This window comes from Oryctolagus cuniculus, chromosome 6, assembly GCF_051225735.1.
Source record: "Oryctolagus cuniculus isolate XC-2025 breed Fujian yellow rabbit chromosome 6, ASM5122573v1, whole genome shotgun sequence".
Taxonomy (NCBI): Eukaryota; Metazoa; Chordata; class Mammalia; order Lagomorpha; family Leporidae; genus Oryctolagus; species Oryctolagus cuniculus.
In genome coordinates, this window is record NC_142872.1 from 2,208,234 (window position 1) to 2,221,105 (window position 12,872).

Here is a 12,872-nt window from a genome sequence, read left to right on the forward strand (position 1 = left end):
GCCTTCCCTGACACCGCCACGGTGCAGCCTTGGCAGGTCCAGGGGGTCCCCAGGAGGGGAGGCGTTGGTGAAGAAAGGAGACGAGGAGATGCAGTTTAGGGAGCAAGGGGAGGCCTCGTTCTGCTGTTCATCTCGTAGCTTTATTTTACACTCTCTTTACACATAGTTCTCATTAAGCTTTCTTCCTCCTAAGCCTCCATTCTCTCTGAGAAAGAACGCATTGCAAGGGACCGTCTGTGCATAACCTTTCTCTGTTATCTTGTTTTGCTTCATTTTCCTTCCATGGCCTCATTGTAACCTTCCATTAATCTTTTCTTTCTTCATAATGGATGTGTCAGCTCTATGAAACTTGCTTAACTTATCTAAAGGTGCTAGAGGAACAGTCCAAGGTCTAAAGGTTAATTGATTTATTTTACAAGGTTTTAACTGTATAGAGAAAGTACCAATGATTATATCCTCTTTTTCTCAAGATAAATCACAGTCCCACAGCCATGTTTACAGGACCTATTCCATGCCTGATGTAAGAGTTCCTGTTCCTGCGTTCTACGTGTCCAAGCAGGGGTGTGATGTCCTAACCTTTGTCAGAACGGCAGTGCTTGTCCACCCATCCACTTGCTATGATATTAACTACGCACCTACTGTTCTCATCACACTCTCCTGGGTGAGGCGGGGCTGCTGTGGGAGCCACTCCTCATCACTCATGGTCCTCATGGCATTGTGCTCTGGACAAATTTTAGGAGATTCCCTCTTATTTCTCCAGTTACCTCCTATAACTAATGTTTTTTACAAGGAACAACAATTTCATGTACATGGATGTCCATGATTCCCACACCAAACCCAATGTCTACATCATTGTTAACCCTAATAAAAACAGCAGAGAGATGGCTCAGTTCAGTCAGGGGCTTCCCGCTGTGCGGAGTCCCCTCCTCCAGCTGTGACTGTGTCACACAGCGTGGATGGCATCGCCTCCACCATGACCTCATTTCCTGAGCACTGTTGTCCATTTGTTCTGGCAGAGTTGGGAGTGAGGCTGGCACATCTGCCACCCTGCTGACCTCCGCAGCCTGGGTGCAGCTCCGAGGCAGCAGGTTGCACAGACAGTGTGGGATGCAGCCGTTCTCCAAACCTGCTGTGTGTTTGACGCCGGGAGAATTTGGGGAAATTGCTGTGTCAAACATATTCTGAGATGAACTTGCTTGGTCCCCACACCTGTGGCTGCCACCAAAGAAGCCCTACTGATGGGACCATGACCGTGACCTTGCCAACAAACCTAACAGCAGAATTTCCTTGGTGCTGTGAAAAGAACATCATATGCTTTATTCCTAATCTTTTTTTTTTTTTTTGGTACTAAAATGTCTTGCTTGAAGGAATGGAGCAGTTGCAAGACCTTGAGTGGATGTTTTGATTCAACTTCTTCAAGTGTCCAAGCAGCCCCAGCACTCTGAATCTGTGCAGTGGATTGGCTGTGGAAGCTGTCACTTGCTCTTGGGTCAGTACACTGAGTGCAGACACGTCCACCCGCCCAAGATGAGGCCGTGTCCCAGAGCCAGGCCAGGGCCGGCGGGAGGGCTGGGTGCTGTCCTCATTTCTCTCTCTGGAAGGTGAGGGAAGAGACCCACAGGTTCCCGGTGCAGCCATCATTGCATATCACTGGCTTTAATCCCCTTGGTCCTCTCCCTCTACCAGGCCCTGTGCAGCTGTGCAGGAGCCCAGGGCTCAGGAGCAGGGGCTGTGGCAGGGGTAAGCAGTGTTCGTGGAGCCCCGAGTGACTGATGGCTGCAGGCCATGTGCCTTGCCAGTCAGAACCGCGCTTCAGAGGTGGGTGGTGGTGCTCATCCTGTGTGAAGAATGGGGCGTGCAGGACAGGAACACAGCTTGTACAGCCGGGCACTGAGCTGGGACAGCGCGGACCTTGTATAGCCAAACACTGAGCTGGGACAGGCGTACACTGAGCAAGCGACAGGTGTACACCTTTACAGCTTGGCACTGAGCCAGGGAAGGGGCTCACTTTGTATAGCCGGGCACTGAGCCAGGTACAAACAGGCACCTTGTACAGCTTTGCACTGAGCCAGGACAGGCAGGCATCTTGTACAGCCATGCACTGTTGCAGGCTTGTCTGTCAGGCTCGCACATTTACTCTTTGGTGTGGCTGGGTCGGGAGTCTCAGGCACTGTAATTGCACTGTATCCAGATCTTATGTTGCTAAGCTGGAGGAATGAGCCACTGAATGGAAGTTTCCAGAGGAAACTCAGCAGCATTTGGCAGGCTGCATGTTGCACCTTCTCTGTGTTGCTCTGAAATGGGGTAGACTCCCCTGACCACCACGTCTGGACTCTGCTGGACAAGCCCACTCCCCACAGTGGCTCCTGGCTCACCCCCAGGCTGACTCTGTGACCCATTGAGTGCTCGCTTGCTGTGGCCAAGCCGCTGCCAGGACAGCAGGCAGTGGAACTAGGGCCGGGTGCCCGAGGCTCTAAGGGTGACCACGGGGCCTCCCTGGCCTGTGCTTGGGTGGAGGGCCCGCCATCCTCATCTGCACCATTTCCAGGCCCTCCTTGGGGGGTCCAGGCTGCCAGAGTCCTCAGTGTGGGGCTCCACCTGGGAGCAGCTCCACGTGCCTCTATTGAAAGGTTGCCTTGGGAAGCCCTGGTGGAACAGGACGGGAATCCAGGAGAGAGAAACTCTCAGCAGGTCTCTGTAGTGCCTGGTGTTGCATTCAGGGAGCAGGAGCTCGGGCCCAGAGAGCACGGGACGGGGTGGACCAGGCACTGAGGGGTGCAGAGCCGGACTCCCTGCTGGTCTGGGGGCGTGTTTGTGTTGAGCCCAGCGCTGACCCCCTCAGCCTGTCCTTCAGTCCCGCCTCCTGGGATTGTCAGCTCCACAGTGGGTTTGTGGGACCCCGGGGAGGGCGGGAACCCTGGAACAGAGAGGCGAGGACTCCTGCCCCAGGGGACCTGACCCGTTCTGGAGCTGGGTTCTGAGTTCCAGCCTGCCCCTGTGGGTGCCATCAGGACCCTCCCACATTTCTCTCCTGTACCTGGGGCTGCTCTGGGAGGCCTGAACTGGCTGTGGGACCGCTTCCTGGGGCACAGCGCACAGTGGGTGCTGCCAGCCTCACACCTGCTCCCTGGCCCGTTGGCCGCAGCTGGCTTTGACGAGTGTTGCTGGAATTCCTCTGCTCTCAGGTCTCCGAGGGCACAGGACACAGCTGGCAAAGGGTTAAGCTGCCCATGTCCCTGCTGTCAGGCAGGGTACAGTCTGGATGGGAGAGGCCCCTCCCCAGAAGGCAGCGCCCTTTCTGACTGTGGCCACTGGCTATATAAGGTCCCACACACCTGTACCCCCACAGGACCCACCTGGCCCGGGGGTGTCTCTGGCCAGATCAGCAGGTGGGGGCTACATGGCTGGGGCTGAGCCTGGGGGAAGCTGAGACTCAGGATGGGCACCCAGGGCCGGCTCAGGTCCTGTCCAGCTGGGCCCAGACTGGTCATTCTCATGGCTTGTGCTCTGGCCTGTGCTCTGCTGTTACCAGCTCAGGACAGTGGGAGCTGGAGGGGCGGGAGGGTGTGGGCTGGGACATTGTTTGTCTGTCATTTAACTGTTCACTGTGTGCCACCTGTGTGTGCTCTGTGTGCTGTCTGTGTGCCCCCTGTGTGTGTTTTCCAGCTCTGTGTGTGTGTGTGTGTGTGTGTGTGGGCGGCCCTGTGGGTGCTGCTGTTAGAGTCAACCGCCCAAAAAACGTCACCAAGAGACATGTCTCTTATGCAAACAGCACGGGGAAGTTTTATTGATTATCCAGCATGCTGGGGCTGTCTGATCATCATGAGCAGAGCAGCCCCGAATAACCAAAGGTTAGGGTTTATAAAGGCAAAAACTGCAAAACCGGGAAGGGGGGAATACATGGTTGCTATGCACGGTTGTTATACACAGTTGCTAAAATCAAAAGAGAGTACATAAAATCAAAAGAGAGTATATGGTTACTGGGGTCAACATAACCTAAAACCTAAGTGAAATTAATATTTATCATAATCTTGACAATACCAGTTACAATATTACAATTAGCAATTAGGACTTGACATTAATGTAAGACACAGACAAATCACACCTTTATTATTAGCCCAGGTAACCCAGGTGCAACCTTTCTACTTTTAAGCTTGAGCAATCATGCTAGGGGGTTTTTGTGCTCTGCCAAGGGTGATGTAGTGCACTGCTATTGTCCTACTATTTGAGATCATAGTTTCAGACCAGAGTCTCACGGTGCGGGGGTGCTTTCTCAGAATGGAGTCTCAAGTGCTCCAAAATGGAGTCCCTACTGTCAAGGTGCTTCTCTGTCTTATTTTTACAGCTGTACCAGGAAGGTTTAAACCTGTAAGCTTAAGCTTAACTTTTTACACCTGCACATATACAATTTTAACTATTCACTGCATCCTCACAGCCCCTGAGCCGCACTCCCCTGCATGGGAGACGCCAGCCTGCATCATGGTAGGGCCCTGCCGGGTTGTGGGAGAGATTGGTGATGCAGTTGGTGGTGGGAAGGCGCTCTGCTCACTACACAGGGCTCTGACATGATCTGTAGCGTCCCCGCACTGCTCACCCATGTGGTGGCTGTCAGGGCCCTGGGTCCCACCACACGGTCACCTCTCCCTATGTGTGTGGGCTGTGCGCCCTGGGCTGGGTGTGGCCTCCAGGCCTCTGAGGATGAGGCTGATCAGCAGGTGTGCACCTGGGGGACACGCCCTGTGCCCTCTGTAGGCTGGGAGCCCACTCAGCGTGCTCAGGTCTCCTGCACCCAGACGAGGCTGCAGAGGCCTGGAGTGGGGCCAGCTCAGAGGGCCAGGGCGTGGCCTGGCCACAGACTGACCACATGTGCTGTGCCCTCTCCAGGATCCCCACGAGGCAGGGTTTCCTGTGGGGGACAAACAGGACCTTTAATATCTCTGTTGCTGTGACCCTAGTTTATGGGGTAAATGAGTAATGAGGCAGAGCACCGCAGGGCCAGCCGTCTGCTCTCCCAGGTGGATAACAGGAGGTGGTGGCAGTCAGTTGGATGACAAGAGAGGGTGGGTGTGGGTGGGTGACAGGAGGGGGTGGACAGGTGGATGTCAGGAGGGGGTGGGTGTCTCGTGTTGGAAGCAGTCAGTGCTCAGGAGGTGGGTGCCTGTGGTGGTGGGGACAGAGCTGCTGAGTGCCGAGTGAGTGCAGTGGGGAGATCCCAGCTGAAGACAGACACTGAGGACAGGGCCAGGGAGTCAGTCGCCTGCCCACTTCGCATCTGAGTGGCTCCACGGGACGTGCCCAGGCTGGGTCTCACATGGGCACGATACCTCTGCAGCTGTGGAGGCTGGGAGCTCCTGGTGCACATGAGAGCAGGGTAGCGTGGGTTCGGGCTCTGTGCCCCTGGCTCTGTACCCCCTGAGGGTGACAGGCCCCCTCCAGCCCCGGCTGCCTCCTCTGTCCCTCCAGGTTCCAGGCTCGTGGCCCTACCCAGGAGGGTGAGCTCCAGCACCATGAAGGGCATCCTGGTCCTCAGTCTCATCGCAGCACTCGCTGTGGCCCCCGGAGGTGAGAGAAGCTGTGTGGGACCCACTTGGGGGACGATAGGCGGGGGTAGGCATTGGGTGGATGACAGGAGGTTTGGGTGTCAGGTGGGTGACAGGAGCGGGTGGGTGTCGGGTGGATGAGAGGAGGTCGTGGGCATCACCAGGCACTTGCTGGGATGCCAGGGGCCACCTCTCAGGCAGTGGCTCATGGGGTTCGCGAGGTTCCCCGTGCTCTCTCCTTTGGAGCGGCCCCGACTGTGGGGTGCTGAACAGATGGGGCAGCTCATTGTCTTGTCAATTTGGGGGTCCCCAGAAGGTTGGGATTCATCCTCTTAACTCTGAGTGGGTGCGGTGCTCTGCTCTGTGTCACCAGATGGAGCCACATGGGCTCTTTTGTCTCTGCAGGGGTCCCTGGACTGTCCGCAGTGCTCTTCATTTGATGCCCCCTGTGACAGCAGCGTTGTCTCTCCATGTCCTGATGGCACCTATACCAGCTGCATCACTTCCTGTGCCAGCTGGCCTGCAGGTCAGCCTGGGCTGTGTGCCCCCCCACCCTGGGACTGGCCCCGGCAGGCCTGGGGAGGGCTGCCAGGCTGGGAGGGAGGCCTGAGATGTGGCCGGGCTAGGCCAGGGCTGGGGGTCATAGAGCAGCTCCTGGCCAAGGGGAGACGGGTCAGTCAGGGATCATTCCGGAGCCTTCTTGGGGCTGTGGAAGCAAAGGTGGCTCAGGCGGCCACTCTGCCTGGGCCTGCATCGCCCTGTTCCACCGCCTCACCGGGGGGGCAGCTCCTGCCTGGTGAGTTCCTCCACACTTCTCACCTTGGACATTTCCACACCGGACAACAGCAGGCAGAAGAGTGTGGGGACCGTGCTTGCCCCTTGTCCATGTCAGCAATGACCGACACTGTTATTTTACTGTAATGTGTTAAAGTGAACATGTACATGTGTCTGAAATCCATGCATAATTTTTTCAGAATACACAATTTTCACAAACTTTAGAAGACCCATTGTTGCATGGATTTAAAATTTTTCTTCACTGAAGTAAACTAATATTTTAATTCTATTTCTCCACGAGCTTTGTGACATGCCCTCTTGTGTGTGTGTGTGTGTGTGTGTGTGGTCATTTTCCCTAGAGAAACTTCACTGTCATCTCTGATAAGAGCTTTTAAAAGGATATAACTAGCGTTCTGTTATCATAGCTAAGACATTAACTGTAACTCTGTCATTTCTTCTAATACTTGGGCCATCTTGAGTCTCTCTGGGTTGTTTGAAAGACACTGTGATGCTGTGATTAATATGCAAGCTAGGTCTCCGCATTGCCATTTGCTGTTGGGATTGATTTTTTATAACAACTCCTGTTCCATTCTTGGTTCCGTCCCAGGATGTGTGGGAGAAATGGGTGCATCCGTCTGCAGCCGCCCTGCTCTGGCCCTGACTGGTTGCTTCCTGTGACGTCATTCAGTTGTTCTGTTGTTGCACATGGGTTTGCAGACAAGGTGCAGCAAATCTAATTGATTATTCTCATTTTTTAAAAAAGATTTATTTGAAAGTCAGAGTTACACAGAGAGAAGGAGAGGTGGAGAGAGAGAGAAGAGAGAGAGGAGTCTTTCATCCACTGGTTCACTCCCCAGTTGGCTGCAACGGCGGCTGCTGCACTGATCCGAAGCCAGGAGCCTGGAGTTTTTTTCCGGGTCTCCCACACATGGGTGCAGGGGCCCACAGACCTGGGGCATCTTCCTTGCTTTCCCAGATGCATAAAGCAGAGAGCTGGATATGAAGTGGAGCAGCCAGGACTCAAACTGGCACCCAAGGGGATGCCGGCATTGCATGCGGTGGCTTTACCCGCTACCCCACAGCTCTGGCCCTGATTATTCTCATTTTAGGACTGGAGGGTGGTCTCCAGGCGGTCACTTGGACTGCCCACTTGTAGGGCCCGCCCTCTCCTGGGTCTGCCTGCATTTCTGCTGCGCTCCTACTGCACAGGTGTGGCTGATGGAGCAGCAGCTTTCTCTTCCCAGGAACCCTCGCCGCTGCGTCCAAACCTGCACTGCGCTGAGGGGAGCGTGTGTGCGCTGGCCAGAAGCCGCTGCTCTTCAGGGTCCCAGGTCCCCATGGCCTCTCCTCCCCAGGGACTAACAGTCTGTGTTTGTCTCTGTGCAGCCTCACCTCCCACGTGTTTCTATGACATGGCCTGTTCTGCAATCAACTGCTCACTGTTGCCTACGCCTCTGGGCTTTTATGTCCGGGTGGCTGCTGGACAAACAGCCTGGTTAGAAAGCAAATGCTGGAATGGAGGACCCTGCAGTAGCATCATCCCTACCCCAGGTGGGTGCCAGCCCCATGGTCCCCTTGCTGGGCCGTGTCCTGGCCCGTCCTTGGGCACCTGTTGCTCCCTGCCCTTGGGGGCCACCTGCAGGCCAGCCCTCCTGTCACATCTGAATGACATTCACACCTGATTGACAAGAGGGGTGTGAGAACTGCCGGGCAGACAGCATTGCCAGCAGTGACAGACAGGGAGGCTGTGGGAGGGGATTTATTTAGTATTTACATATTTTCATTTTATCTCAGGTGACACAGAGAGAGAGAAATCTTCCATTTGCCTGTTCACTCCCCACCTTCCCCCAACAGCAGAGGCGGGGCCAGGCCAGGCAGGACGGGGGAGCGTCTAGATCTCCGTCTAGGTCTCCCCGTGGTGGTGCAGAAGGAATTCTAGTCCTTGAGTCATCACTGGCTGCTCCACGCTGTACCTCAGCAGGAAGCTGGAGTCAGGGTGCAGCCAGGACTTAGGGGGGTCCAGACACTACATTAGGGGATCAGGCGCCCCCAGAAGGGTCTCCAGGGCTATGCCCACGCCTGCCCCTGGGAGCAGCACCTGGCGCTCCCCAGCAGTTCTCAGACTTCGGGATCCCAGGGCCCTGTTAGGACTCAGGTCTCCCACATTACTGAGGAGTCCAGAGAATTCTGGTTTATGTGCACTCTCCCTGTCAATATTTACTACCTGGGAAATTCCAGCTAAGGAAGTTTATAAACCTGCATTAGTTCACCCAAAATAGCAAGCAGCACCTTACCCATCAGCACGTACTTGGCGAGTAAACACAGTAGTGAGGAGTGTGGCATTGTCACAAACGAGATGGCTGGAGGCTCACATGTGTGTGCATTCCCATGTGGAAAACCCCACCCTGTGTTTGTGAGGGAGAGAGAATGAGGCACAAGCAGTGTGGTGCTGGCCAGAAGTGGTTAACTCAGCACCCCCAGAAGAGCCCAGGGCTTGGGATTCCTGAGTCCCCGTGTGAGAACCGCTGCTCGTGAACAGAGCCCTGTTTTTGTTCTGTTTTGTTTTGTTTTTTGAAAAGATTTTTATTTATGTATTTGAAAAAGTTACAGAGAGCATGGTTGGGGTGAGGTGGGCAAGGGATAGATCTTCCAACCACTGGTTCACTCCTCAAATGGCTGCAATGGCTGGAGGTTTTTTTTTTTTTTTTTTTTTTTTTTTTTTTTTTTTTTTTTTTTACAGAATGGATAGTGAGAGAGAGAGAGAGAAAGAGAAAGGCCTTCCTTTTTGTCGTTGTTCACCCTCCAATGGCCACCACGGCTGGCGTGCTGCGGCCGGCGCACCGCGCTGATCCGAAGGCAGGAGCCAGGTGCTTCTCCTGGTCTCCCATGGGGTGCAGGGCCCAAGCACTTGGGCCATCCTCCACTGCCTTCCCGGGCCACAGCAGAGAGCTGGCCTGGAAGAGGGGCAACTGGGAAAGAATCCGGCGCCCTGACAGGGACTAGAACCTCGTGTGCAGGTGCCGCTAGGTGGAGGATTAGCCTATTGAGCCGCGGCACCAGCCATGGAGCTTTTCTGATCTTAAGGCCGGAGCCAGGAGCTTCTTCCAGGTCTCCCAGGTGGGTGCAGGGCCCAAGCACCTGGGTCATCCTCCACTGCTTTCCCATCCATAGCAGAGAGCTGGATCAGAAGAGGAGCAGCGGGACTCATATGAGATGCTGGCACTGCAGGTGGCAGCCCTATGTGCTACCCTACAGTGCCAGTACCCCAAAGCCCTGTGTTTTAAAAACGAGGCTTATTTTTTTCTCCTGCTTGAAAACAGATTTAGCAGCAGTCACATACCAGTACACCAACAGTCGGGACAGGCTGGGCTCTCCTTTCTCTTCTCAGCCTATACCCCACATGCTCAGAGACTGGGAGGGCTGTCGGGGCAGACCTGGGGGGTCTGGGTCATCAGTGGTGGCCAGCGTGGTGTCGAGGCCAGGATGCAGTGGCTCCGTCCTGTCTGACAGCACAGTCATGATAAGGCCTCTTCCCTCGCAGACTATCCGACTGTAGGGACCAGCGACACACAGTGCCCTTCTTGCATAGGAGTTAATGATGCCCCCATGTGTAGAGATAAACCTGCCGTGTAACCCAGGAGAACGGTGCTTCGATGGGCTTGCAGAAGTTGTGCAAGGTATGTTTTGGGGATCCAGTTCCTCCAGGGGTCCTGAGATGCAGGTTCACAGAGAGGTGGGGGGAGGTGGCCTGACACGGGGACGGGGCCAGGATGCCTGTGAGCGGGAGAGAGGCTCCAGTGCTGTCTCAGGGCTGCCTTCTCAGGGCAGGGCTGCTTCCCCTGCTGCTGGCCCAGGGCCTCCACCTGTGCTGGCTGTCAGTCACCAGGCTGCTTCATTCCACAGGTGGGGTGGGGTGGCCTCTGCACACCTGCACTCCTCTACCTGTCACACTTAGCCCAGTGCAAACAGCACGCTGGGTCCCCTGGTGGAAAGTGTCAAATTCGGCTTCCAAATCCAACCAGTCGTCCTTGCCGACGAAAGCAGGTTCCTAGATACAGGGAAGTAGCACAGTTCCTAAACTAAAGCCCCTGCGCTAGGACTGCCAAACCCAGAGAAATGCTACCAGCTGAGAGGCAGGCAGTTGCCTTAAGAGTGTTAACTCAGGGTCTGGGACTGTTAAGTGACCTGTGGGCTACTTTTCTAAAACCTTAGACATGGTTGCACAAGGATGGCCTCACTGCCTAAGGATAATAGCAGCAGCTGCCTTGCTGACAGAGGAGGTTTCTAAAATTACATTAGAACAAGATATCGCCCTTTATACCTCACATCAAATAAATTCTCAATTAGAGCAAAAAGGGCTCTCACTGGCTCACAGATAGCAGAATACTAAAATATCAGATCCTCCTTCTAGAAAACCCTCAGGTAAAAATAATGCATTGCTCCACTTTAAATCCAGCTACCTTAATGCCAGTTCCGGGGACAGTGGTCCCCTCCACTCCTGTACCAAGACTATAGACTTGATTTATGCCAGCAGAAGGGACCTAAAAGACAGCCCCCTGACTAACGTAGATGAAGTTTGGTTCAGAGACGGAAGCAGCTTTGTCCGAGATGGGACCTGCTTCTCAGGGTATGCAATAGTTACGGCACGGCACGTTATTGAAGCTCGTGCTCTGCCCCCAGGAACTTCTGCTCAGCAGAATTGATCACTTTAACTAGAGCTCTAGAACTAGCAATCAAAGTGCCTGGCTTCCCCAGCTGGATCCACCACACCAGGGTGAAGCCATACTGCCCTGAAGACCAGCAGGATCCTGAACCTAAAGAAACCTGGTCAATGGAGCCTCTGGAAGATTTGCACCTACCCTTTAAAAGGAGCCCAGGGAAGTAAAGAAGCCCTTGCAAAGCCTTCCTTTTCCTTTCTACTGGCGTGCTTCCCACCTGTACTCCTAACTGATGCCTTGCCCTTTAGTAGGCCACTCCAGGCTGCTGTTGATTTGCTGGCCAACACTTCCTATGGCCGCTCCTGCTGGATTTGCCTGGAGTCACAGGGCTCATGTGGGGAAGCATGGCCAACCTCTCTGAGGGAATGGGCTCAGACAGAAGGATTTATGTACTACTCAACTTCTACTGGGCATCAGGGTGTTCACACATCAGCTAAAAAAGATGGCCTCTCACACTCTGTTATAGGACCTATCTATACTAAGGTCACACTAAGGACAAAAGCCCCCCTTTGCCTCAGCTCTCCTGAATTTCCACAGGGATGCCCTGTAGGATCCCCTAAATAGCTCTTTCTGTAACTTTACTGTAACAGTACACACCAAGGATCAGGCATTCTGACTCAAGCCCCCCTTGCTCTTCTCCTCTCTGCCAAACATATCTGTGGCACATTGGCTCCATTACACTGGGGACTTCTGCCAGGGAAGGCCTGTGTCATGTGAACGATTTGCTCTAATGACCCACTCTAATTGGGGCAGCATAGGAATAGATAATGGCTCCCTCATTCATGAGGATGGCAAGTTGGCCCAGACTTTCATCGACACCACTGGACAGGTAATGTTCTGGGGAGATTGGATGAGCAGTACTTCCCACAACAACACCCCATGTTTTATTCCACTAACTGCAGCTTCCTTTGCTGCCATGTACTTCTTCAAACACACCACTACTGGAAATTCCCCACTTAGTGTACACCACCTCTCTGGATGCCTCCCTCCCACGGGGGGATATACTTTGTCTGTGGGACTCTTGCTTACCAATGCTTATCTTCTAACTGGACAGGGCTCTGTACCCTGGCCTATGTCCTGTCTACTCTATCTGTTGCTAATGCTTCAGCCCCCATACCAATTCCCTTACACACTACTTCTCGACTCTCCAAAAGAATTACCCCTCTGATCCCTGTCCAGGTAGGGATCAGCATGGTGGCTGGAGTGGCAGGAGTTGCTACAGGCACAACAGGGGCAGTATCAGCAAACAATATGTATACTAGCCTCTCCTCTGAACTGGATGGTCTTAACACACAAATAGCAGCCTCTCGCTTCACTCTCCAAAATCAGATCAACTCTGGCTGCAGTCGTGCTCCAAAACAGATGAGCATTGGACATGCTAACTGCCGCTCAGGGAGGTGTCTGTGCCATGCTCCAGGAAGAATGTTGTTTCTGGGTCAATCAGACTGGACAGGTACAAACCCAAATTCCTACTTTCCTGGAAAAAGCCAAAGAGCTCCAGGACCAGGCCAAGCAGGGCTGGGATTTCTGGCCTGACATCTGGTCATGGGAATTCTGGATATTTCCTCTCCTTGGCCCTATAACTTCTGTAATCTCGCTGCTTCTCTTTGGACCATGTGTTTTTAATGCCCTTGTTCATTTTGTCTCTAACAGAATAAAAGCTGTCAAACTTCAAATGGTCATCAGACAAGGTTTCCAGCCCATTCCATTGGACGACTTGGCAGGACCGAGCAGGACAGTCTTTCCAAGGCCACTGTTGCCCACCATAAGACAGATAGCAAGAGGAAATACCCATATCCTTCTCGATGCCCATATGTCAGTTTGAAGTAGCTATAGAAGA